The sequence below is a fragment of the Hylobates moloch genome, unplaced genomic scaffold (assembly GCF_009828535.3).
Source record: "Hylobates moloch isolate HMO894 unplaced genomic scaffold, HMol_V3 SCAFFOLD_2, whole genome shotgun sequence".
Taxonomy (NCBI): Eukaryota; Metazoa; Chordata; class Mammalia; order Primates; family Hylobatidae; genus Hylobates; species Hylobates moloch.
In genome coordinates, this window is record NW_026652277.1 from 129,662,695 (window position 1) to 129,688,024 (window position 25,330).

General features: G+C 43.1%; 1 protein-coding gene and 1 long non-coding RNA gene across 3 annotated transcripts in view; one reads left to right on the forward strand and one right to left on the reverse strand.

The window, feature by feature from the left end:
- Positions 1-18,988, reverse strand: part of FYN (FYN proto-oncogene, Src family tyrosine kinase) — a 211,045-nt gene extending 192,057 nt beyond the window's left edge. For both annotated transcript variants that reach the window (XM_032156956.2, XM_032156942.2), the window contains exon 1: positions 18,899-18,988. The gene's annotated coding sequence lies outside the window, so the exon portion shown is untranslated. The remainder of the gene's footprint in view (positions 1-18,898) is intronic.
- Positions 18,989-19,383: 395 nt separating this feature from the next.
- Positions 19,384-23,237, forward strand: LOC116475745 (uncharacterized). The gene is made up of 3 exons (XR_004249976.2): positions 19,384-19,620; positions 21,969-22,130; positions 22,419-23,237. It is a non-coding gene; the product is annotated as an uncharacterized LOC116475745 (long non-coding RNA).
- The last annotated feature ends 2,093 nt before the right edge of the window (positions 23,238-25,330 follow it).

The window sequence follows — 25,330 nt, forward strand, 5'->3', positions numbered from 1 at the left end:
GCAGCCTGAGATGCACGGAACAGCAGTCAGAAGGGTTAATGGAAAACACAGAAAGTTATAGGTTAGGCATACATGAAATATTAACAGGAAACAGATCTGCTACAGATCTTTTAAAGAATTGTCTGAGTGCTCTCATTTCAGTGTTTTTGTCATTTATTGAATGGTTATACTATTTTATTTTGCAATATACCTTTTGGCAACGATGAGCTAAAAAGAAAAAGAAAATGCAAGTTTAACAAAAAATTAAGTACCAAATTTCTGCTTTTCAAGAAAGCAGATGATGAACATAAATTCACACAAAATGCTTGTTGATACTTACTATCCATCATGGGAGCCTTAGTGATATCACTGACTACATAAACCACAAGTCACAAATCTGCTAAAGAGGCAACAGCAACTACTTCAAATGTTAATAATGATGCAAGACTATGTTAAGGAAGATGATTTAACATACGCAGCTGCAGAAGGTTTACTAACATAGCACTCTAGGAGACATTTCTTTTGGATCAAATGTCTGTTGTTCCAAATTGATTTTGCTTATATTTGAGCTCAGGTTTTTTTGCGCATATATGAAAAGTGAAATGATGACTTTAATGTATTAGCTTCATTAGGAGAAGAAAAAAACCTCACCAATAGTTAAATTATTCCAGTTTTATGTTAGTATTACCAGGTGTTTTAAATAGAAAATCAATTAATTCAAAGAATTTTTTTTCATTTATCTCATGGGATCAAAATAAAGCTTGTAGAAGTTTATTTTGTCACAGATAAAATGTCTCATATTATTGTAAATGCTACTGTAAATTGTAAAAAGCTCAACATAGGAGATGAAATGATTTGATTTTGCAGGAATAATACAAATTTTGTGATACTAAAAATAAGGTTCTTAACTAAATCAATAAACCTATGGTGCAGAATGTTACTTAGAATGTGTTATGTCACATGCATAATTCATAACTGCATTCAAACAAGTGGCTATATCCTATTGAATGTAAAAACTGTAGAGGCAGAAATTAACTAATAGTTATATATACCCAATTAGAAATATCCCAAACTTTTTGTGACAAAGCCAATACTAAATACAAAAAACACTTCAACATAGCAGTATATTCCTTCTCTTTTGTCCCCATCATCATCAACTGGGTTTTGTTAATGCTTGGGAAATGACTATGTCAACCTGGGCATGCCATAATGGTATCACAGACAAGTCCTTTAAAAAGTTTGGGTGTATTCTGTTCCAAACTAGGTGGAAGTCTTTGATCAAAGCAGTGAATGAAGCACCAAAACACTTCAGCTTTTGAAGCCTGTAGCCAATTGCAGTTATTGAAAATAAGGCTTGTAAAGAGAAGATGCTCAAATTTACCCCAACAAAAGCAAAGGAGGAACTGAACGCACTGTATGATCAGAACTCAGTGTTCAAAATTTAATTCTGAAATTCTGTTCTGATGTTTTGTAATATCTTGACTTGTGGCAATCTTTTGATGGAAGGCCTAGTTTGTTTGTTTGTTTGTTTGTTTGTTTTTGAGACGGAGTCTCGCTCTTTCACCCAGGCTGGAGTGCAGTGGCGCGATCTTGGCTCACTGCAGGCTCCGCCCCCCCGGGGTTCACGCCATTCTCCTGCCTCAGCCTCCCGCGTAGCTGGGACTACAGGCGCCTGCCACCTCGCCTGGCTAATTTTTTGTATTTTTAGTAGAGACGGGGTTTCACTGTATTAGCCAGGATGGTCTCGATCTCCTGACCTCGTGATCCACCCGTCTCGGCCTCCCAAAGTGCTGGGATTACAGGCGTGAGCCACCGCGCCCGGCCGGAATGCCTAGTTTTAACTGGATACATTTGTATTCCGTACCAGAATGGAGTGAAACTGAGAAGGTCTGCAATTTTGTGCCATCTAAATTTGACAAAACATTTGAAAGGACCACAGAGCAACTTAATTTCATAAGTTTTGTCTTATAAAAATATTTGTTGAAGAATTCTGAATGACAGAAAAAGATCTGTGAAAATATTTGGGTGAAAACAGTTACACATTTCAACATTTTAAAAACTTGTCTAAGAAGAGCTCCCATTGAGCAGAATTTGTTCAGAGCTCACCAGCGACTTTGCATCTAAGAGCTATTTTCTGAATGAGAAATATTGTGATGTACACATAGAAGCCAATCAAAGATATTAATTTCAAATATTAACTATAAACACAACTTTGAAGAGATTGGAGGCAACTTTATTAAGAAAATTAAAAACAATTCATTCTTCATATGAAGTATCACTGACATAGGTTAGTTAGAGACATTGCTAAAAAGTTGACTAATGGGAGTGAAAAATAATTACTTATGTTATTATTTTATAAAACTCAGATAATATTTTTTAAATTTAATCTATATGGACATACGTTTTTAAGTTTTAAAAATTTTATTTCTGAAAAGATTCTGAAGGGAACTATTTTATAGGTCTAACATATTTTTAAAATGTCAGTTAATAAATCAATACTTTTTAAATTCTATCAATTTAATTATTTACTGACTCTTTTCAATTTAAATTATGTGGTTCTCCATCTCTAACTCTCTTGGCTCCCCCCCGACAGACAAGGTAAAAATATGAGATGTATTTATGTTTTGAGAAAATTTGCTAAGAGTGTCACAATAATTTTCTGGTAAGAAAATACATAAGCAGTATCCAAACAGGCAATTCCCCGCCTCACCCCAGAACACCCCCAATAAAGGCACACTTTTAAAGCAAGCCTGATGATTTCCCTTCCAAAATTACTAGGTATTTCAGAAACAGCAGGTTTTAAAATACATCATCTTAAATGCAGCATCATCCTCATATGAATGTCAAAGAGAGATGAAATGCGATTAAAAAGAGCTAACTGTTTTTTTTTCTCCCCCTCTCTCATTTGAGTGTTCTGGTAACTACTTATAAATTATACTTGGAAATGAATCCTTTCATTAACTGATACTTTATTTAGCACATGAGAACTGAATAAAAATGAAGAGCATTTCCCCTTGTATTTAGAGACATTTCTACTATTCACCCTGTTACCTTTACAATATGGAACTGAAGGATCACACACGGTAAAAATTCTCCTCTAATCTCCAGCATCACAGTAAATTCTTTAGAGAAAGGCTTGAAATTCTAATACTTTCCACTGATCTGAGGCCCCAAGGCAACTGAGGTCCTTCTCAGGGAAAAACTGCCACTAGCTAAACAATGGGAAGCCAGAAACCCCACACCACCTTGAAACATCAGGTGGAAAACCTGCCCCTTGAGGACAGAATCTCACACTTCTTGCCCCAAATGAACCTAAGACAGGTATACTAAGCCATGATTTATCAAAGGAAAAATGGTACACTATAAGAGTATAGGTAAATTTGTCACAAATAAAAAAGTTTAAGCAGTTAAAATATAGCCCAAATGCAGAGTGGCAGGTTTGAAATATACACTTACTACCTAGCAATATAAACAGATGTTACTTTATTTCTGCATGATTGAATTCAACTTGATTATGATCATTGCATTTCTACTTACGGCAGAAAAAAAAAAAAAAACAATGTTACTCGTTACAGGTGACCTAGTGGCTTCAGAGTTAAAACTTTAGTTGCTTCGGGGCAATTAGTCAAATTAAACTCACTTCAAGCTGCCGGGCTGTGTTCCTTTTCGTTCTCCTTCTTCTCCCCAGGGAGATTACAGACCATCACAGCGATGGGGAGAGGATCCAGTCTAAGTGCTGGCCTCTGGCCTCTGTGGGATGTTTTGTTCCTTTGTCATTGGGTGCTGGCCTGGTTTGGCTGATGTAGCTGGTCAGTACCTCACTGGGGCTCAGTAGTATCTGTGGCCACGATCCCAGCCAGGCTCCAGCAGGGAGATTGGCACACTTCCCTTCTGTGCCCTCTCTATTCTGACCCTAGATATCTCAGTACCTTTACATCCACCCAAGGGCATAAGCAGGACTGTTGGGATTTCCCCATGCCATGTACAGGTTTTGGGGAGCTGGGAAGGAACACCATCTCAGAGCCCGTTTCTACCTAAACATGCCCCACTGCAGGGCAAACTACAAGGTGGATCCTTCCAGAGTTCCAGAGAGAAGGCAGGGCACCAGTGCTCTCTGCTTACAGGGGGTCGCTCACCTACCTGGGCCTTCTATCATCTCAATAATCCTGTAAGCAGAAGCCCAGGAAAACTGGGTGCTAGATCTCAGTGGCCCACCCATTTCTTAACCCTGGAATCCTCTGAATCTCTGCAAGCTCCTCCTACCAACACAGGAAGCAATTTTCTCCTTCTTGGGCTAACGGAAGTGATCCTGTAGCCTCCCTCCTCCGTGGCTTAATGTACAATATATGCCAGGCCTTCTGAGATTTGGCTGCTTGGAAACCACAAACCATTTTTCTTCTAACAAAGCCTGTCTCTTTTAAATGAAGGCTTGGGCTAACTCTGTTCTCTGAAACAGGCTTTAAGGGCCTGTTTTGGAAGTCAAAAGCTGAACAATGTCTTCTTTGTCGTTGACCATGTTCTGTCCTCCCCTTGAAGTGATGGAATCCTTAGCTTCAATGGGGGAGACTCCCAGGGCAACAAGAATTAGGAGGAAGGGAAAGTAAATTGAATACCAGTTCAAAATATTCCCACTAAACTAGCTGCTCATAACACAAGGTCTCAGAGGTCCCAGAACACTTACCTAGGATTAAAAAAAAAAAAAAAAAAAAAAAAGTGCAACACATTCACAGGTCATTCTCCTAGAAGATACGATTTATACCATTATACATTTATATTTGAACCAAGGGCAAGGAGAGCCTATGGCTTTCCGTTTCTTGAGTTCTTCCTACCCAATATCCTCAATCTCTGTTCTACCGTTGAGTGGAGGTCCAAAACCACCCCTGCATCAGCATCATTTTGGAACTCTCCATTTCCCTGGGTTTCCTCAACTGAGGGCCCCCTCACCTTTGTCACTCCTCTTCCATACCTGCTGTGCCCACTCATCACATCCCTGAGGCCTCAGACCCTTCCTTATCTATCAGCTCCAATCCAAGCTCATGCCCCTTCCAGCCTGAATACTAGTTTCAGCTGATTCATATGATGTTTTCTTTAGTCTCTTAGAGCAATCTATTATTCAAACAATGCCTAACTCTAGGTCACCACAAGGCCAGATTTTTTCATTCCAAAGTGACAAGTATTACCAGGCAAAGTCCAAAATTGGGCTAAAGGGAACCATAAACGTACGTGCAAATTCCAATGGGGCCTTACTCCGTAATATTTTTTATCCATCTATTTACACACACCTACAGTTTAGTGGCTGCCTGAATTTTTTCTAGATTCTCCAAGCCCACTTTCCCTTCTCCAAATCTCTCAACACGAGATGACAGTTCGGTCTCCAGTTTCACAGAAAAGTTCCAGGACACTCCACTCCTTTGAACTTCTTTCTTCTCACATGCAAATTTCACTGTATCTTTATTTATCTTGCAGTAATAGTTAAAATCACACAGGTAAAGTACATAGCACCATACCTGCCATTTAGTAGGCATGCAATCTTGTAAATATTGTTCTTGTCTGTTCTCTTTCCCTCTGAGTGACTGCTTTCTATTACTTTGAGGGTTATAGTGGGTTCAATGGTGCCAACCGCCCCACCACGAAAAAAAAAAAAAAACACCATGCCCATCTGGAACCTGTGAATGTGGCCTATTTGGAAAAAGGGGTCTTTGTAGATGTAATTAATAATACAAGATAAGAATATTCCATATTAGGGCTGGCCCTAAATTCAGCGACAAGTGTCCTTGTAAGAGAGGAGAAGGCCATGCAATGACATGCCAAGGAGAATGCCCTGTGAAGATGGAGGCAGAGATTGTAATGACATGCCTACAAAGCCAAGGAAAGCCAAGGTTTGCCAGCAGCCACAGAGAAGCCTGGGACAGAATCTCCTTCAGGGACTCCATAAGAAACCAACCCTGCCAAGAGCCTGGTTTCTGATTTTGGGCCTCCAGGACTATGAGAGAAAATGTTCTCTTGTGTTAAGGCGAGTTTGTGGGAATTTGTTATGGCAGTCCCGGGAAACCAATAGAAGGTCTAACTTAATTAGGATCTCACCTCCACCAACTTTTCACCGATCTCCTTCCATCCATCGTTCCTTCTCGCTCCTGCCTCACCAACACCTCCCTCTGCAGTGGATCATTCCTGCATGTTCTAGCTCAACCATGAGCTAGACTGAAAACCCCACAGGTGTTTTGGTGGCGAGCACAGAGCAGGAATCTTCCCGCAGCAGCAGTTCTGGATCTCAAGTATGTGGAAGGAAGCCCTGTTCTGGGGATGGGGGCCAGGGTGATTCATTCCCTGGAAACAGAACCTCTGTCACAGCTAGAGATGTGAGGATCAGGGAAAGCGGTAGGGCTGGCCTTGGGCACCCCAGATCAGGGACTCTTCTCCACATGGCATGTTGGACTGGGGTACAATCAAATAATGTTTAGGGTTGCAGTTTTTTAAGTGCCAATCCTTCTTGGATCATACTTATAAATAAATTAACCAGAACCTGTCCCTTTCCCAGAAGCTGCTGGCACCCACAGAGGCATCTGGTTCTGTTCATTCTACCACAGTCCTTCCAGATTCTTCCCAGCCACTCCTCATCCTCACTGGTCTTCACTGAGTAATTCTCAACCTCTAAGAGAACAACCTCTAACACTTGGCAGTCTGAAATCAAGAATCTGTTGAATAATGACTATGGGAATTACACGGTCAACCACACTTACATGAAAAGAAGGGTGAGGTGTGGCACATTATCTATGCTTTGGCCCTAATGGACAGGCAAGATTAGAAGTAGGGCCATTGCATTTTCACCCAAGGAGGCAGAACATAAGGGGGAATCTAAAACATGCTACCAAAATCTGGATTCTAAACCATGACTCCAAGGATCCATCAGTGCAGAGGACCCAATGTATCACCTGCATGAAGAAAAGTTACTTAAGACGCATCTCATTCTAGAAGTACTGAAAACACATGTAAAACATCCCAACTTGGAAGCTTAGAATCATAACCAATGAGCATTTAATAAATGCACAGTGTAGTATCACACAGCACAAGGCAAATTAAACAAGGTTCACTCTCAGCCTTCTAGAAATTTGCTACTGAAAATGGACAATATTGACGCTGACATGTACAAAAGAGAGTAGACATGAGCAGAATGAATAAATACATGAAGTGGTAACATTATACGTCAGCAAAGGGGATAGTACATTTTGTCAAAGTGCCATGTGATCTCCCACATTTAAGGTGGTGGTTGTGGTAGTGGGGAGGTGGCAGAAAAAGCACTTAAATAATAGCGTATGGTTAAGCAAGGAAAAAAAATCCACCACTGCTTCTCGAAGATCACAATAGCATTTCAAACAATGGTAATGCACCAGGTACCTCCCCTCCTCCTTTCAGCTGCAGCAGTTGGCCTACATCCATAGAAAGTGTTCTTATTGCTCTCTATCCCAGGTACATTAAACCTGGCATCCAGGAGAGGACTAGGCAGGGGAAACCATTAACGAGGAATCACAGCGAGCTCTCACAGGCAGCTGAGAAGGCTCTTCATGAATGCAGACCAACACTGCCTGTTGTGCTGTTTTGAGTTTCGTTATAGAAATGACTCCAGAGGTTCCTCCCCATGACCATGGAAAACATTTTATAAAGCTTGTTTTCAATCATTCTTTTCAAGGATATACAAACAAAGGCCATAGCTGAGCTGTAGAGTTAAATCATTACTTTGTAGGGCCTTAAGTCTGGGACAGAACTCTCTTCCTATGCTAAGGAGATTCTACTACAAAGTGAACAAAATCAGTGCATGGAGAGGAAGGCACTTCCACAGCCAAAATTGGGCTATACATGGCAGAAGCACTCAGTTAAATGTTGCTTTGTGAGGTCCAGGAGTGGGTAGGTACATAATACTTTCAGGCCCAACAATACTGACGGTCCATTTGGCTATTGTTCTCTCGCCCACCATTTATTACTGTATTCCTCCAATTTCCTCTAGATTTTGAAGAATTCTGCATTTTCTCCCTGCTCTTGGATGTCATTTCCTTTCTTTTTTAGTGAAAATCTTGTGGATGAAAACCTGATGGCAGACGGCAAAGGAGTAACTATTTCCCCAATCACCCTAAATTTCTAACAAAAAGCTCAAGATTACAAACAAAAGATCTTCAAACACATCATTCTCCAAATGAAATGGTTTCTAAAACAGTCTAGAACAGTTAATGAACCCAAACTGTGTTGTGGGTCATTAGGGAGTAAATCTTGTGCTACCAGAAAATACAGAAGCTCAATGTCCAAAAAGATGCCAGCCTCGTAGCTCAGATGCCCAGAAAGCCAGCTGCACGTTCCAGTGCCTTATCCCAGGCCTGTCTAAATGAACATTGCTGAGTATCCACACTGTGAATGACAGTGTGCTACATGCCTCAGGTGGACAGTCGAAAAGGGGAGCAGGAAAACATTTTTGCACATGCGGGGCCAAGTGTGTCTAGGAGAACTGGATTCTAGTTTAAACTAAATTAGTAACTGGATGTACCAACTTGGGCAAGTTGTAAAAACCTTCCAAACCCTCAATTTCTCATATTGAATTTAATTAACAATGTCAGGCATCACTTATTAGGAGGCGATCGAGAGATACAAGTGTTCAATGCAAGAGAATAAAGAGATTGGGGGAAGCTTTCGAGAGTTGGGATTCCAGCTGGGCCTAGACAGGTGAGTAGAATTCTAAGGAAAGGGAAGGACGGGGGATTCCGGGAAAGGAAAACAAAGGCCGGAGCCATATTGCTAATTGATGAGATGGTAATGGGCTTCTGGCTAACCAAGCATTAGCATCTGCTAAATGAGGTGAGCTAGGATGACTAAGGAAGAATGTAGATACTACAGAAGGCACTGAAGGCCAGGCTAAGGAACCTGGTCATTCTGCCTCCATTCACTGGGCTGTTTAGTAAAGGGACAGGGCCCAAGAACCAGTATCAACATTAGCCGGCACATCCACAGTGACATGGATCAACACCTCCTCACTCAATCTAGGAAATATGAGAGTGAAGCCAAACTAGACAATAAAAGGTGATATCCTTCCAACTCGGACAGCAACTAGAGAAACCATTAACAGAAATCAGCGCTTCTTAAAATATCCTTATGCGCATGTATGTGCCTAGGTACAGGCAACACATCACACAATCTCTAGAATAACATAAAAATACAATTAAAACAAAAATCAAATTTCACAAGTGACAACATTTGAAATTGTTATTGCTTCTAAATAGACACGACATTTGTGTGGAAATGAAGGAACTTGTTGGTGTTTATTTGCCTTTTCAGTAGAATTTAAATTGGGCAGGATTTCACAGAAATACAGACTCAGTAACTTTCTGGGGATTAAAAGAAGAAAGGATTGGGAAAAGTGCCCTGGGCTTTGTTGTGGGAAAGGAGATCTGGCTCATTTTTAATTTTCCATTAAAGCCCTACTTTTCAATATAAAGCAGATGGAATCCTTATACAACTCCATGAAAAGCCTACTATTTTTGGATACCTCAAAGATGGAAGCTCTGAAGAAAATGAAAGTGTTTGAATTCATCAGATAAAATCCCACCAGCACATTCAAAAGGCACAGGTACTTAGAAACCTTTAAATTACAAGTTAAGAGGTCCTTCTGTGCGGATTTATGATCCTGGGCCCCTCTCAAGCTTTGGCACTCTCTGACTCTGGCTGACTGATGGTTTCTACCACTTCTCCACCTGCTCCCACCACTCTAGTTGGGACTCCCTTCGTTTGCTTCCTTCCTTGTCTTCCAGAGCTGCCTGCTGACTCTTCCCTTCTCACTGTTGTTCCCAGATACAGAAAAGATGACAAGCATTCAGCCCTGCCTGGCCCATACCCACTGAATCCAAATGAGGCCTGGGGATATGCATTCTATGAGATCTTCAGCATATTTGTGCTCTTTTCTTATTATGCTATAAGACATGGTTCAATATACTCTGTCACTCTGCTGGGGTGGACAGGAGAACAAAAGGGCTGATGTTTACTGTGCAGAGTCTGTGAGATACTGGGCTGGGAGCTGCTGGACACCACCTCCACCCTCACGGTTTACAATCTCATTAAAGAGATGGCGCAAATTTAGTGTGAAGAGCATAGATGTTGGAGCCAGACTGCTGGGTTCAGATCCCAGCTCTGTCACTTACTCTGTGACGCTGACTAAATCACTTAGCCTCTGTGACTCAGTTTTTCCATCTTTTAAATGGGATAATAATGGTAGTACCTCCTAGAATTGTGCTGGGTGTTATGTTGACAAATCAATCATACAATAGAGTACCTGACTTCCAAAGAGCTCACGAGTCAGTGGGAAAGGCCAGTGCCTGCCCCACTGTCCTATCCAGCTGGCTCCCTCAGCCTTACAAAACAGGCTACGATGAGGATGATGATGATGAGGTGGCAATCAGGTGCTCTGGGAGGTAAGAGAGGTAAGAGGTAAGGGAGATGGGAGGGCTTCTCAAGAGGCGGTAGGTTTTGAGGGGAGTCATCAGAAAGGGTGAGACTTCCACGGTGGGTAAAGGTGCCTCTGTATCCTGCAACACAGGACACAGAAGTAAACTGCAAAGCAAAGGCAAGGAGGCAGGGAATGAGGGACCACAGCTCTGGAGCAAAAGTAGGAAGGAGTTTAGCAGTCACACAGACCTGGCTTCACTGGTTATTAGCTGTGTGACCATGAGCCATTTACCTCTCTAAGCCTCAGTCTCCCCATTTGACTAATGGGTATAATAATACATGCCTCCTAGAGTTGCTATGATTAAGTACATGACTGTATGTAAGCACCTAACACATGCCTCCGAGTTCAATAAAATGGCAGGTGCTATTATTTCTATGGTGTATTCAGGGAGGAGTAGGTAGCTGTGGTATGCTCTCTACTTTTTTACAGTATCACAGAAAGGAGAATACAAGGCCAGAAACAAGTAGTCCTCTAAAAAAGCTTTCTGAGTGCAAATAAGCAATGAGCTAGGACTTTCCCATGGTACTTTTTTCTTCCCCAAACTCTTACATTAGGTACTCGATACATACTTGCCCAAACCAACCAAGTGCTGCTCGAGGTCATGGGTTTACAAGGGCAGAGTATGTGATGATCTCTGCTTCCTAAGTATACCCAAGAAGGAGACCCAAGTCAGGCTTCACTTCCAGAGGGAGGTGCACAGCAGGCTGTTCTGGAAGCAGGCTGAGACAAATGGGAAAGCGCTCTCATCCAAATATTACAACAACTCGGAGTCTTACAAACATTGTTAAAGTTTCATGAGTCAGTAAGCATTATCTTTTCCTCCCACGTTTTTATTAGACCATAAATCCAATTCAATTTATATTCTTCCAGGATTACTGCGTTCTAATCAAGTCCACAGTGTCACTTATTCCTAAGTTGTCTATATTGCATGCCACCCAAGTCCATTTGGATAATACCATTCAGGCTTCTCATGTGTTTTAGTAGCTAAAAATTAGATTTGCTCAACTAGAAACACTAAAAAAATTATTATAGTCCTCTAAATAACACAAATCACTCTTTTTTCATAGGAGCCAAATGTGTGAAAGTCATAACCCATAGTTTTTTCTTACTTTATAGTTCATTCTACCTTTAGAAAGTCACGATGAGATTCTGAAGTCAAACTCAAGGGATTTCCATTGTAAATAGGTTAAAATTCTGGTTATCTGACTAAAAGAAACCCTTTTACAGGGCTAACTTCAGAATGCTTTCATGTTTTCCATTCTCAAGAATGAAGGCGCTGCATTTCTTACTAAAAATGCTGTTTTCAATTATACCATATAAGTAAATTTCCCACCTTTTCTAACAATTTTTGATTCAGAACTGACAATCACCCAAATCTCTTTCTAAAATATTCAAAGTTTCCTTACATGCACACAATATATTTTCATCATCCCTTCCCTAAAGCATGTATGTCATGTGTGTATACACACATACACACATACATATGGATTAACAACAGCAGCAAACACATAGCTTTTCCTGTGTGTAGGACACTGTTCTGAATATTTGACATGTATTAACTCACTGAATCCTCACAGCAACCCTTTGAGGCAGGAACTACTATCTCCACTTAAAGGTGAAGAAAAGGAGTCACAGAGAGACCAGGTAACTTGGCCCAGCCTACACAGCTGGAAGGGGTCAAACCCGGACCCTACCCCAACCTCATGCTTTTGTTTTGTTTTGAGGCAGAGCCTCGCTCTCTCGCCCAGGCTGGAGTGCAGTGGCACAATCTCGGCTCACTGCAACCTCTGCCTCCCGGGCTCAAGCTATTCTCCTGCCTCGGGCTCCCAAGTAGCTGGGATTACAGGCCTGTGCCACCACACCCGGCTAATCTTTGTATTTTTAGTAGAGACAAGGTTTCGCCGTGTTGGCCAGGCTGGTCTTGAACTCCTGACCGCTGGTGATCCACCTGCCTCGGCTTCCCAAAGTGCTGGGATTACAGGCGTGAGCCCCCCTGCCTGGCCCCAACCCCATGCTCTTAACCACACCACACACCTGGGCTGAAAGGTGTGAAACCTGGTGACTTTGCCATCTTGGACAAGTTGCTTAACCTCTTCATTTAACTTCACTTTTCCTCACAAGTAAAATGAACATGTTGACTACATGATCTTTAAGATTCCATGGCCTGTGCCCGTGAAAAACCGCAAGAGTCCTTCATGGTTGTATGTTCTGCAGGCTTTGATATGTGTTTTTACCCTGGTTGGGGAGCAACAGATTTCTAGACTTCTCCCCCTCTAGTTCTCCTGATGCTGCTTTGGGCAGGTTCAGATATCTTCAGTGCTAAATCCAACTGCATTTTTTGTTCTTTATGTTGCTCAACTCTGAGGCTGGTCTCGTACTCCGCAGGCTCCTCTCCCATTCTGGGCCTGACTCTTCCTCTGTTCCTGGGCTTGCTCTCTGCCCTTTCTGCTCTTTCTACTCCACACACTCTCCCTGGGTGACCTCACCCACATCCACGGCTTCAAGTATTTTGTAATTTGCTAACGAATTTATATTCAAGACCTAGTCCCAGCTGGGCGCAGTGGCTCATGCCTATTATCTCAGCACTTTGGGAAGATGAGGCAGGTAGATCCCCTGTGGTCAGAAGTTCGAGACCAGCCTGGCCAACGTGGCGAAACCCCAATAATTAGCCAGGTGTGGTGTTGGGGGCCAGTAATCCCAGCTACTCGGGAGGCTGAGGCAGGAGAATCGCTTGAACCTGGGAGGTGGAGGTTGCAGTGAGCTGAGATCACGCCATTGCACTCTAGCCTGGGCAATAAGAGTGAAACTCCGTCTCAGAAAAAAAAAAAAAAAAAAAAAAAAAGACCTAGTCCTCTTCCCTCACTCCAGACCTCTCTATTTACCTGCCTATGAGCTACTACAAAGTAGTAGTCTAAAGTGGAAGTCTAAAGTGTTTAAGATAAAGTCATCGCTTAGATACCTGCCCCCTGCTTTCCTTATTGGACTGCTTGTCTCCACCTAATTTCCCAGAGAAATTCTTTTCTACCTACCCCCATACCCTGTCTACTGCTCTCTAATTCTGTCTTTTTTGCTCCATCTGCACCTCCTTTCCTTCCATTTAGACCTCCATCTACTACTCATTTAAGTTTCCATAACTACCCTCCCTGCATTAGTTCTGCCTGCCCTTGGTCAAAGGCCCATACTATGGCCAGATCTTTATAAAAATACAATCACATCAAAGCCACATCTCCACTTACAACTCTTAAATGGCACTCAGGATAAAGTACGTACAAGAATCTTTCTCAGTTTCTCCTTCAGCTCTGTCATTTCCCTTTGTCCATCTCTGTACCACTCCAAACAGCCCTGAACTAACTGCAGTTCCCCAAAAGGTCTGTGCATTTGCCCTCTGAGCTGTTCTTTCTGGGACAGGGAGCTTCCCACAACACTCACCTAGCCATCTCTACTCATCTTGCATTCAGACCCCTCCTCCTCCAGCCTTCTCTGCTTGGCTATCCCACTTGCCCACCTCTTTTCCAGGTTCATGCTCCATTCTGTATGCTCTCTGGCATCCTACATGGACCCCTAAAATCACAGCATTTATAACATTGGTCGGAGACTCCTTTATAGCTCTGCAAAACTAGCAGGTAAGTTCCTCGGGGACAGGATCACATCTCTTTCACCTTGAACCATCGAATTCATGAATGCATTGTCTGGCAAATAGAATATGCAATGAATGAATGCTGTCAAATGAGTAAGTATGCAGACAATTCATAAACTTATACAGACCTAACTGTGTACCACAGGAAGACTCAGCTTTAAATAAAGAATCACAGAGTAAAATTATTTCCAGTATCGACATGCCTTGCTTTACCATTGTTTAATTTAATTTTGTATTTCCCAGGTAAGTAGTAGATGAGGGTCTGAATGGAAGGAGGGTAGGGATGAATACTTTGTTTCTATTTGGCTACAAAATTATATTTCCCATCAACCAAAAGTCTTAATTTCTAAAGCATTTCAGTCACCCTCCCTTATGGCACATAACGTATTTTAATACCATCATTACATGTAGTATTTCGAATACTACCTAGTGGCTAAGGGCAAAGGCTTTGGAACCAAACTAATTGGACCTGAATCCTGACCCTACCACTTAGTAGCTGTATGATCTTGAATTAGTTACTTAACAAGCTACTAAAGCTTGCTTCAATTTCCCATCTGTAAAATGGAGATTCTAAGTGAAACAACTTCGTTTTATTATTGTTAAGATTGGAACTTAAACAGCGCTTGGCACATAGTAAATGCTCAATAAATGTTAGCAATTATTAATTATTTTTATCTCTTCTAGGAGACCATGAACTTCTGAAAAGCAAGGACAGCAGAAGTATTCATTTCCAGTACCTCATCTCCCCAGTGCCTTGCACAAAGTAACATACTAGGCTAATGTCTGCAGAACAGATGAATATAATGAAGTATTCATAGCAAAAAAAAAAAAAGTGCATTAACAATTATCATGGCTGGTATGAACGGAATTGCTCCAACAATTTGGAAGCCTGTGGAGAACAGGGACTACCCAGAACACTAGAACCCTGCTCCTGGAGATTTGGAAGCTCACTTAACCTCCGTAGAATATGCAAGACTAACAGACAAAGAGGGCAGCTGAGTGACAGAGAAGACCTATGTGGGCCTGGAGAGCTGACTGGCTGAGCCTCCTGCCCTTCAGTTAAGAAGCTGTAAGGCCTTGGGGCAAGGAGTTCCACCTCTCAGGCCGATTAATTTCCTCTTCCGATTAAGAGGGAGTGGGACTGTGATTTCTTTTTTTCTTCTTGAGATAGGGTGTCACTCTGGAGCCCAGGCTAGAGTACAGTGGTATGACCTCAGCTCACTGCAGTCTCTACCTCCCAGGCTCAAGTGATCCTCCCACCTCAGCCTCTTGAATAGCTGGGACCACAGATGCATGCCACCATGCCTGGCTAATTTTTAAAAGATTTTTCATGGAGACGAGGTCTCACTATGTTGCCCAGGCTGGTCACAAACTCTTGGGCTAAAGTGATCCACCCACCTCAGCCTCCCAAAGTACTGGGATTACAGGTGGGAGCCACAACATCCAGAAGGAGTGTAATTTCTAAGGACTCTCCTAGCAACTTTGGGAGTCTACAGAATGACCAAATGAAAAATGAAGCCAAGAAAGGTGCTTCTGGAGTAAAAGAACCACATCAAAGTCAACACAGGAAGCATCAGATGATTGTATTACATGGCATTATTGAGTAGGAATTGGCAACATTTGAAACATAAAATTTGAAACATGACAAAAAGTAAGATTTTTGAAACATGCTTAGGATGAAAAGATCTAAACTTATAAAATCAAAAGAAAAGCAATGACAGGTGAAAGTAAGATTTCTGAAACATGCTTAGGATGAAAAGATCTAAACTTATAAAATCAAAAGAAAAGCAATGACGGGTGTCCGCTCTAGGTTTCTATTTAATTCCCATTAGCCTATAAGTTTCTTGAGGGCAGTCAATGTGCCTTGATAAGTGGCAGTGTTTGGCAAAGCTGTTCAATAAAAATACATTTATTCTGTATCTTTTTTTCTAAGCACATGGCTAAACTACATTTCCCAGGCTCCCTTGCAATTAAATGTGGCCATATAACTAGCCCTCAAGTAAAGAATGTGAGAGGAAGTGATGGTGTCACTTCCAGGCTAAGATATTTTAAAAGTGGATGTTCCCCGTCTACTCTCTGTTGCCCCTTCTGTAAGCTGAAACAGGTTACAATGGTAAGCTATGGGATGGTGGAGCTACAAGATAGGGGTGTGGGACCCAGAATCACTGCATGGAAGAAAGCCACCTACCGACCAGAAACATGAATTTTTGACTATTAAATGAGCAAGAATAAACGTCTATTGCTTTTGAGCCATTATATATTTGCAGGCCTATTTGTTACAACTGCTAACATTAGCCTAATTGATACAGGTGTTGAGCACATACCAAAGACCTAACTCACATTTGTTGATTGTTAAATGAAACAGAGGACCCACTAAGATAAAACTTGGTAGGAAACAAGATAAGTAAGACAAGGTTCCTTTTATCAATGTGCTGACCAATTAATGGTGGAAATAGACTCATGCCAAACGTAATGCCTGCTGCCAAAGTTTGAAACCAAAACATGATGATTTGTTTGGAAAGGAGAAGATGGAAACGGCTTCACAGAGATGACATTTGAGCTGGGCCCCAAAGGCTAAAAAGGACTTCAAGCAAGTCAGATGGGGTTGGAGATTCCAGACCCAGGAGAAAGCAGAGTGTGCATTTGCTCACATTCAACTTTATCATTAAGTCTCTTAAACTTGGTCAACAGAGTGCGAGTTTATGTGCTCTGGCTTTCCTTCCTGGGTCTGGCATCAAACAAACGACCCTTTGTTTTTACAGTACACTCATTAACCCTATTGCTTTTATTAACGTAAAAAGTTCCACGATGAATGTTCTTAAAAGGCGCGTAAGTAAATATTTAATGAATCATAACTCTTTTCTAATAAAATTACTAAGACTAAACCTACAGTTCTGTTACTTATAATAGTTGAGGACCATACTTTTAGGAAAGAACGGGTTCAACTTAAGTTTTGACAATATCGATTAAGCATGTAATAGTCACTGGCTTATAAAACGGAACATTAAGCCCCCAGATGTACATTAACATTTCCTCCTTAAAAGGAACATCAAATGGTTTAGACTTCAGTCAAGATTCTCTACAGCCCCAGTTTATAGCCAAGTGGCCCCAAAGCCTCAGATAGTTAAACCACTTCCTCCAAAAGTCTCTGAGTCCCTTTATCTGAACACAGGGTACCCATGGAGCAGGGACTGGGGAAGAAGGCAGTACAAAGGGTGGAAAGTATTGCAGTTGCTTGGGTGGTGAGAAAGGAAGTGGGCGTCCCAAGACTACCTTGAAGCAGGCAAGAGGCAGTCTGCAGTGGTCTTCCAAATGCTAACTCTAGACTGTTTTATCCACGTCCCCAGGTATTTACTTCAATAAAAGGGTAAAACAACATCACTGGGCAGACAGGATTTCATTTCAAAAGACTTCAGCACAGTGCCCTCTTAGACGTGAGAGAAGAAGCCATTCAGGCTGCCTCCCTCTTATCAAATACCAATTTAATTCTGATTCAGAAACAAAATTCTTGTGACCCCCACACCAATCTACTCTACCCCAGCTCTTAGTACTTGTTCCCAAAAGGAGAGGGGAAAGAACGACGGGATGGGGAGGGTACCTTGAAAGTAAAGCAACTCTTAAGACTGCTGGAATAACTGTCCCCTTAAATCTAAGAAACACTGCAGCTGCCAGTCAACACTACCGGTCTCTGAACACAGCAAAATGCCGACACCTGCCACCCGGCATCTGGGGGTTCTTTTATTTTTTGGTAAATGTGGCAGGAAAGACTCAGAGATCAACTGCTTCATGGGAAAGAAAGGGAAGCCCCAGGGAAGAGAGACAAGAAGCATCGTGCCTATCCTAGGGTACTTTGTGTGTCTCCTCTCTATGCACTGAAAGGGCTCTTTGTGTCACACTCACACTCACACACACACACACCCGGCGAGTCTGTGTGATTTATTGGGGGAAGGAGGGGCAAGAAGGGTGATTTTATTATCCCTCTTCCCAGTGAGTCCCAGCACATCTCTGCCTGGGCCCAAGCTCGGTGGCCTCCTTCTGGCCCAGTCCCCTCCGCCTGTGGCCGCAGAGATAACAGAGGGGAGGAGCCCAAACAAAAACAGCCATGGATCTAGGGAAGTAGAGAGGAAATCCAGCGAGGGAGCCGGAAAGGAAGGAGAAAGGAGCTGGAGGGAGCAGAGGGGTGGGGGACAGAGGAAGAGGAGGGAAGGCTCCGGCACAGGGGAAAGGGGAAGGGTGGGTGGGTGGTGGCACAGGAAGAGTGAAGGGGAGGATGGGGGATGTGCAAGGGAGGTGCCAGAAATAGGCAGGAGGATGGGTTGGAGAAGACGACCGCCGCCGAGGGAGGAGGCCGAGAGGTGGAGGAGTGGGGCAGGGGTTGGGTGGGGAGGGAAGCAGCACGGGGCATCAATTATTAAGTGATTACATCATCCCTGACATTAAAACAACACACACAGCCCCAGTCCCCGCGGGGGGCGCCTAAAGGAGGGCGGGGGCGGAGTCTGGGCCAGCCTCGCCCCCAAGCCAATTCCAATTTTCACCCGGCGCCCGCTTGCGGGCGAGGAAATGGGGTCCCCATCCCCGCGCTGCCTCGGGGCCGCACCCCGCAGGGGTGTCCTCCGGTGCAGCCACGGGAAGACCCCGAGCACCGACTCCCCGGCAGCCCCGCGGAGCGCCCCGGCGGCCAAGGGACCGCAGCACTCGGCCCCGCGGCGGGGGCGGCGTGCGCGGGGGCGCCGGCGGCCGGGCTTCTCCGCAGCATCCCCGAGGCCTCCCGCGACGCATCCCCGCCGCCTGCTTACCTGCGCGGCGCTCAGGCTCCGAAGCCCACTCACATGGTCCTCTCCCCGCCCTCCTCCGGCGCTGCCGAGGCGGCTCCGGGGGCTCCCCGGCGGGCCCGGGAGCCGGTGGGCCTTCCGAGAGCACCGAGGGGGCGGCGCCGGGGTGTCCCCGGCCCGGCGGCCGGATCCCTCTCTGGCGCGGGCGGCGGCCGCCGGGCGGTGCGGCGCGGGCGGCGGCTTTGTGTGCGCCCGCGCGGTCCTTGGTGCGCTGGGAGAAGCGCGGCGCGCCCGGGCGGGAGAGGACGCGCCGCTCGCAGGGCAACCTCGCCTCTACTCTCGCCGCCGGCCGGCGGGCGGGTCTCGAAGGCCTTCGGCTCGCGGCGACCCCTCCTCCTCGCCCGCGGCAGCCCCCTCCTCGCCGGCTCCGCTCCTGACAGATGGCGCAACTGCAACGACGCGCCGCCGCCACCAGCGCGGCTGCTCGCTGCTACTCTTGCTGATGCTCGGCCCCTCCAGCTCCGGAGGGGAGCGAGGAGGGGGCGGGGCGCGTCCCGAGAGTGACAGGCCGCGTTGCCCTATCAAAGAGCCCCTTGGAGCTGCGGGCCGCAACCATTGGCACCTGGGGCGTGGGCGGGACGGCAGTGGGTGGGGCCGCCGAGTGGGTTGAGCGTTACTGTGGCAGCGGGCATCCCAGGGTGCGTGCGGTGAAGGGTGTGCAAGAGGATGCGAGGTTGGAGGAGGAGGTCTGTGTGTTTTTAAGGATTGTGTGGAGTTGTGAGGTGGCGGAGTAGGGCGGGAGAAACAGCGGAGAGTGTGAACTGCAGTTTCTGCTTTGCGGAAGGTTGCAGCTGCTGCTGCAGATTGGCACCTGCCATTCCCCCAAAACCGTGGGAAACTGCCTCGAGACAGGGCTATCTTGCCTTTCTGGTGTCTTTTCATTTGAGAGGATGAAATGGAAAATTGGGCGGTGATAGCAGCGTTTTCTTTGATCAAACTGAAAAGAGTACGGAGCAAAGTAGAATCCTGTCCTGAAACGTGGAAACGCAGAACAAATAACAATGAGGAGGAGAAGGAGATTAGGATCATTTTATCAGTCCCCTATTTCTGGGGACACTTATTTATATTTTTTTCTAGCAAAAGTCTGGAGGAAGTATTACTGAAATGGGGGGAGGGGCCAAGCGGCGACTAAGGAACCTGAAATCACAGAGATTTGTTAGTACATTCTCCCCCATCCCCCCAAAAAACCTTGTTTAATTGTAGCCATTGGTTGTCTTTGGTTTCTCATGACATTCAAACTTCTCATGTTTTTTTCCCCTTCACTGAATCTGAGCTTTTGCTCATATTTCCCTTGATGAAATAATTGCCGGTTTAGTATACAGTTGGGAGTGCATCGGTCTTTATTTCCTATCCAGCTTTTCTATGGCAGGATGTAACTTCATAAAAAGAAACACTTTGGCTTCCTGATTTTCTTTATAGGTAATTCCTGTTTACTGAAAGTTCTGCTTTAAGGCATACTCAGAATCGCTCTCCTTAATGATTTTGGCAAGAACCCTACTTTTCCCCCTCAGCAAATCTAATGTTCTAAGAAATTATAAGTGAATCAGCTTCTGCTTCTGTGCTCAAAATCTATAATATTGCCTTTCCGGCCCACTACTTGTTTTTACTGTAGTTTACAAAATCAGTCCCTTTTGCTGACTTTTTTCTTTTTGTACGCACTACTTTTTAAGAAAAGTTGCTAACATTTATTAAATGATCTGCATCCTATGGAGGAGGAAACTGAGGAAAAGAGAAGTTAAGTAACTAACTCAAAGTGACAGTATACGGTGGTTACTGGATTTTTTTCCTTTTCGTTAAACAAAATGACAAATTAAACGATGTTTAAATTGTGTCTGGAAATTCCATAATCCCAAGAAATGGAACCATAGCTAGGACTAGGATATTTCCATACAAGAGAAAGCCAGCTTCATTTAGCCAAGAATTGCTTATCTCAAGAGCAGAGGCTCTTCGTCCTCAGGGCTAGTCCACAATGGCTGTTCTGGGTTTATTTGGATTGGGATGCAGAGACAGTTGTGTAGAGCAATGGTTCTCAAACTTTGACATGTATCAGAAATAACTGAAGGGGCTTGCTTAAACATGAATTGCTGTGTTTAACCCCCTGAGGTTCCGATTTAGGGGGTTTGGGATGGTGCCCAAGAATTTGCACGTTTAGCAAGTTCCCAGGTGATGTTGATACAGCCGATGTGGAGACAGCACCTTGAGGACCATAGTTCTAGAAGTGGGCCGTCCAAAGAGGTAGCCACTAGCCACACGACTGTTAAGTACTTGAAATGTACTTCAGTATTGGAAATTTGGCTACTGCAAATTAGGATGTGCTGTAAATGTAAAAGATGTATTAGATATTTCAGATCAAGCATGAAAAATGGAATGTAAAATATCCCATTTTAATATTGATTACATGTTAAAATGATAGTCTAAATATACTGTGCTAAATAAAACATATTATTAGAGTTAATTAAATTGTTTCTTTTATTTTTTAAATGCATCTACTAGAAAATTTTAAATAACCTATGTGGCTCAAGTTATATCTCTATCAGGCAGCACTGGTCTGGAGTTGTTTCTGATTCCAGCTCCACAGTTCACTGTTGGGAGCGCCTTGATGAAGCAAGTCACTTATCCTTTTTGAACCTTAGTGTCCTCATACACAAAATGGGAAAAATAGTAAAACTGTTCTCAAACTATTCCTGACAGACTAAGTGTCATATGCTCTCAGAAAAAAACACTCTTAGGCTATAGACCTCCTTGAAATTTCATGTTTACTTCAGTGTATCTTACGCTAAATCTGGAAATCTAGAGTAGGTGGGATAAGTCCTCTCTCTCTCTCTCTTTCTCCCTCTCTCCCCCTCTCTCTCTGCTTCTTCAAGAGAAGTCACGTCTTAGTGTCTGCAACTCTAATAGCTTCTTGATCTAATTAGTGGACAAAGAGACAATGTGATTAAAATGACAGATTAACTTGCTCCCATCAAGACTTCATCCTGTTTTTTGTAATTCTTTCTTTACCTACTTTTTTATCTGTTGCCCGTCTTAAATGTAGCTTTAAATGGATTTGGACTCCTCGGGAGGATTTGCTAATGGTCTGAACAAGTGTATAGAACACTGCAAAAGATTTGGATACTATTCCCGTTTTGATCTATTCTGCCAATCTCTACCAAGAACTTGATTAAAGATCTGAGATGCTGTCCCTGGCCTACCCAAGGTAAGTAATATTGTCTTCCACAACCACCAGTTTTGCTTTCTTATGAGTAGCTTCTATTATACAAATTTAGAAGGTAGTCATTGTTCTAGAACTTGTCTTTGATTTTATTGATATTGTTTATGTATTTTGTATTTTTCTACTTGTTTTACCTTAATGTTTCCTCTTTCTATTCTGGCTTTCTTGAACTTGTCTCATCTGAATCTTATCTCTTGCTTTTAAAGTAACTTTTTTTTCTTATTTTTAATTTTATTAGCTAAAACATTTTCTTGTCTTATTATTTCATTTTAGTTTTAATCTTCTCTTAAATGTCAACTCAGCAACAACACATATGGCAAGGGTAAAAACCCTCAATGTAGAGTTTTTACAAATCAACAAGAAAATAAAGATGAACGTTCGAACTGAAAAATATGTGCAACAGAAACAAAACCCAAAATGGCCGGTAAATGTGATAGGAGGTTCAACAGGAAAATGGATATCCATACCCTACTAGTGGAATTTTTAATTGGTACAACATTGCTGGAAGGCAGTTTAATAGCATTTGTGAAAAGCCTTTTTAAAAAGTATACATTTGACTTAGCAATTTTACTTCTGGGAAAGAATGGAACAAGCTTGCAAATACACAAACACATGCGCACGTATGATGGGAATAATTGGAACATTGTTTATAATAGTGAAACACTGAGAAAAGTTCATTAATAAGGGATTTGGTGTGTAAATTATGTTATATCTATAATAGAATACTATCTAGCCATAAAATTATAACATTGCCATTTATTTATTTATTTATGTGGAAAGATTTTCACAACAAATTAAAATTAAGAAGAGCTAATAAATTAGTATTGTGTTTGCATGTGTACATATGTATGTTTATGTATGTGTGTGTATTAATACACATATATTTCCATTATTTTTAAACTTATCTATGTGTGTAAATTTTCATAGAAAGCAATACATACACAAAAATTTTAATGATCATTTCCTCCAAGTAATCATATTTTAGGTCATTGTTATTTTATTTTTTATCTTTTTCTTAATTTCCTCAACTTTTTACATTGGGCATTTATGATGTTATTAGAAAAAAACAATAAAAACTTATTTTAAACTTGTTCCTTTTTTTGCTACTTTAATTCTCTTTTTTCTTCCTCTTCCTCGTGTCTGCTGTTTTTCCTCCCTTTTGAAGGCATATTGCCCCAGGGTAGTGTTGAGGAATCAAGATCAGGACCAGAGGGAGGCCTTCTGCTTCCATCCACCCACAGCCACCCTTCTTGTTTCTGGTGGGTCTTCTGGGACTTGCAAGAATGATTCTTATAAAACTTCACTTTGAGGCTAGGCATGATAGCTCATACCTGTAATCCCTGTGCTTTGGGAGGCTGAGGCCAAAGGACTGCTTGAGCCCAGGAGTTTGAGACCAACCTGGACAACACAGCAAGACCCCATCTCTAAAAAAAAAATGCCAGATGTGGTGGTGTACACCTGCAGTCTCATCTACTTGGGAGGCTGAGATGGGAAGATTGCTTGAGCCTGGGAGGTCAAAGCTGCAGTGAGCTCTAATTGCACTGCTGTAACAGAGTGAGACCCTGTCTCAAAACAAAAGAAAATGGAACAAACAAACAAAAAAACCCCTTCACTCTGAGAGTGGGAAACCACTGCTAAAGTGGCCCCAGGGCTAACCTATCTGTACTTGGCATACCTGGTTCACTGTTTACCTCTTGCTTCTGATGCCTCATATCAAGTCCTTATATAAAGAGTGACATATTCTTATATCCACAATCTTTAGAACATAGCCAATGGATTTAGGGCATTTCGGGTCCACAGCTTGCCATGAGCCAGCAGGAGATGGTCATGGAAAAATCTCATGTGGGAAGGACATTCCATACAACACCCTAGCCTGAACTCAGAAAGGAGGATAGGTGATGTTAAACCTGCCTCTGGAAGGAAGATACCTGTGGCTCTTCTGAAGTTGAGATTCTGGCCCTACTTTTCTACCATTGTCTCTCTTGTTAAATTGTGTCCACACTGGACAGCTGGTCCTCCTGGCAGGCCACAGCAGAGCCCTCTTGGCGTTTGGCTTTCCAGCTCCCCTCTCTCTTCAAAAGATGGAGAGTGGACTGACAAGACAGGAGTTATTATGAACATGGTTTTAGAGCTCAGGTGCACTGAACCTCTTTTGGATGCTCTCAACGTGTCAGTGTCAGTACTGGGCAAACCAGGCATGCTGGGGAGGAAGAGAGGCCTATATCCTAACCAGACCACAGGGAGGGTGAATGGGGTGGCACTGATTGAAGATGTGCTTCTTTGATTCTTTGCCCAACTCCCCAAAGGTGGCTTGGATTATTAGCTTGTGAAGTTCAAGTTCCTGAGAATGGGTCTTAGTCAACCTTGGGGGTCTAAATGGAAACCTAATTTCATAGAGTTATCTTTCAACACACCTCCTGCAGGGACCCCATAGGAGCCTAACAAAGGAGGCTGTTCTGTCATAAGATGGCCTGTCCCTTTCTTCTGCATTCTAACCAGCCATGCCTTTCACTCTGGCCCTTTCTTGACTCCTCACTGTCTGCTATTTCCAAGCTCTACTCAGTGCAGTGATGGTATTTAAGACTCCTCCAGTGTGGTGGAGCCAATAGAATACCCCACACTGGTACAGATAACTGGATCAGAAACCTTTGGACTCCCCTGTTTGCAGGAACAGGTTGATTAGGCCTGATCTTCTTTAGGTGAGCTGACCCTGACTTCACACTCCACGGGAGACCCTCAAGAGTGACACTGTGAGGCTAGCAGATGCTTTTTGTTTTGTTTTTATCTGATAGAGCTCCTAGGGTGTGCCCTCAATGATTCAGTTATTTTCCTGGTCATAGCTTCTTGTAGTCCTAAAGAAAAAGAGATAATGCCTCAGCTTTCTAATTAGTTTAGTGATCTACATCTGTGTGAAATGTGGACTTTATGACATTTATCTTGCTACTTTCAAGAATTCAAATATTCTATCTGTCAAGTTGTCAAGGGAAAAAAATGAACTGAAGGAGGAGGAAATTATTGTATCAGTCAAGGTTCTTGGTTGCAAGCATCGAAAACCTACTATGTCTGACCGGGCACAGTGGCTCACACCTGTATTCCCAGCACTTTGGGAGGATGAGGCAGGGGGATTGCTTGAGCCCAGGAGTTCGAGACCAGCCTGAGCAATATGATGAACCTCCATCTCTATA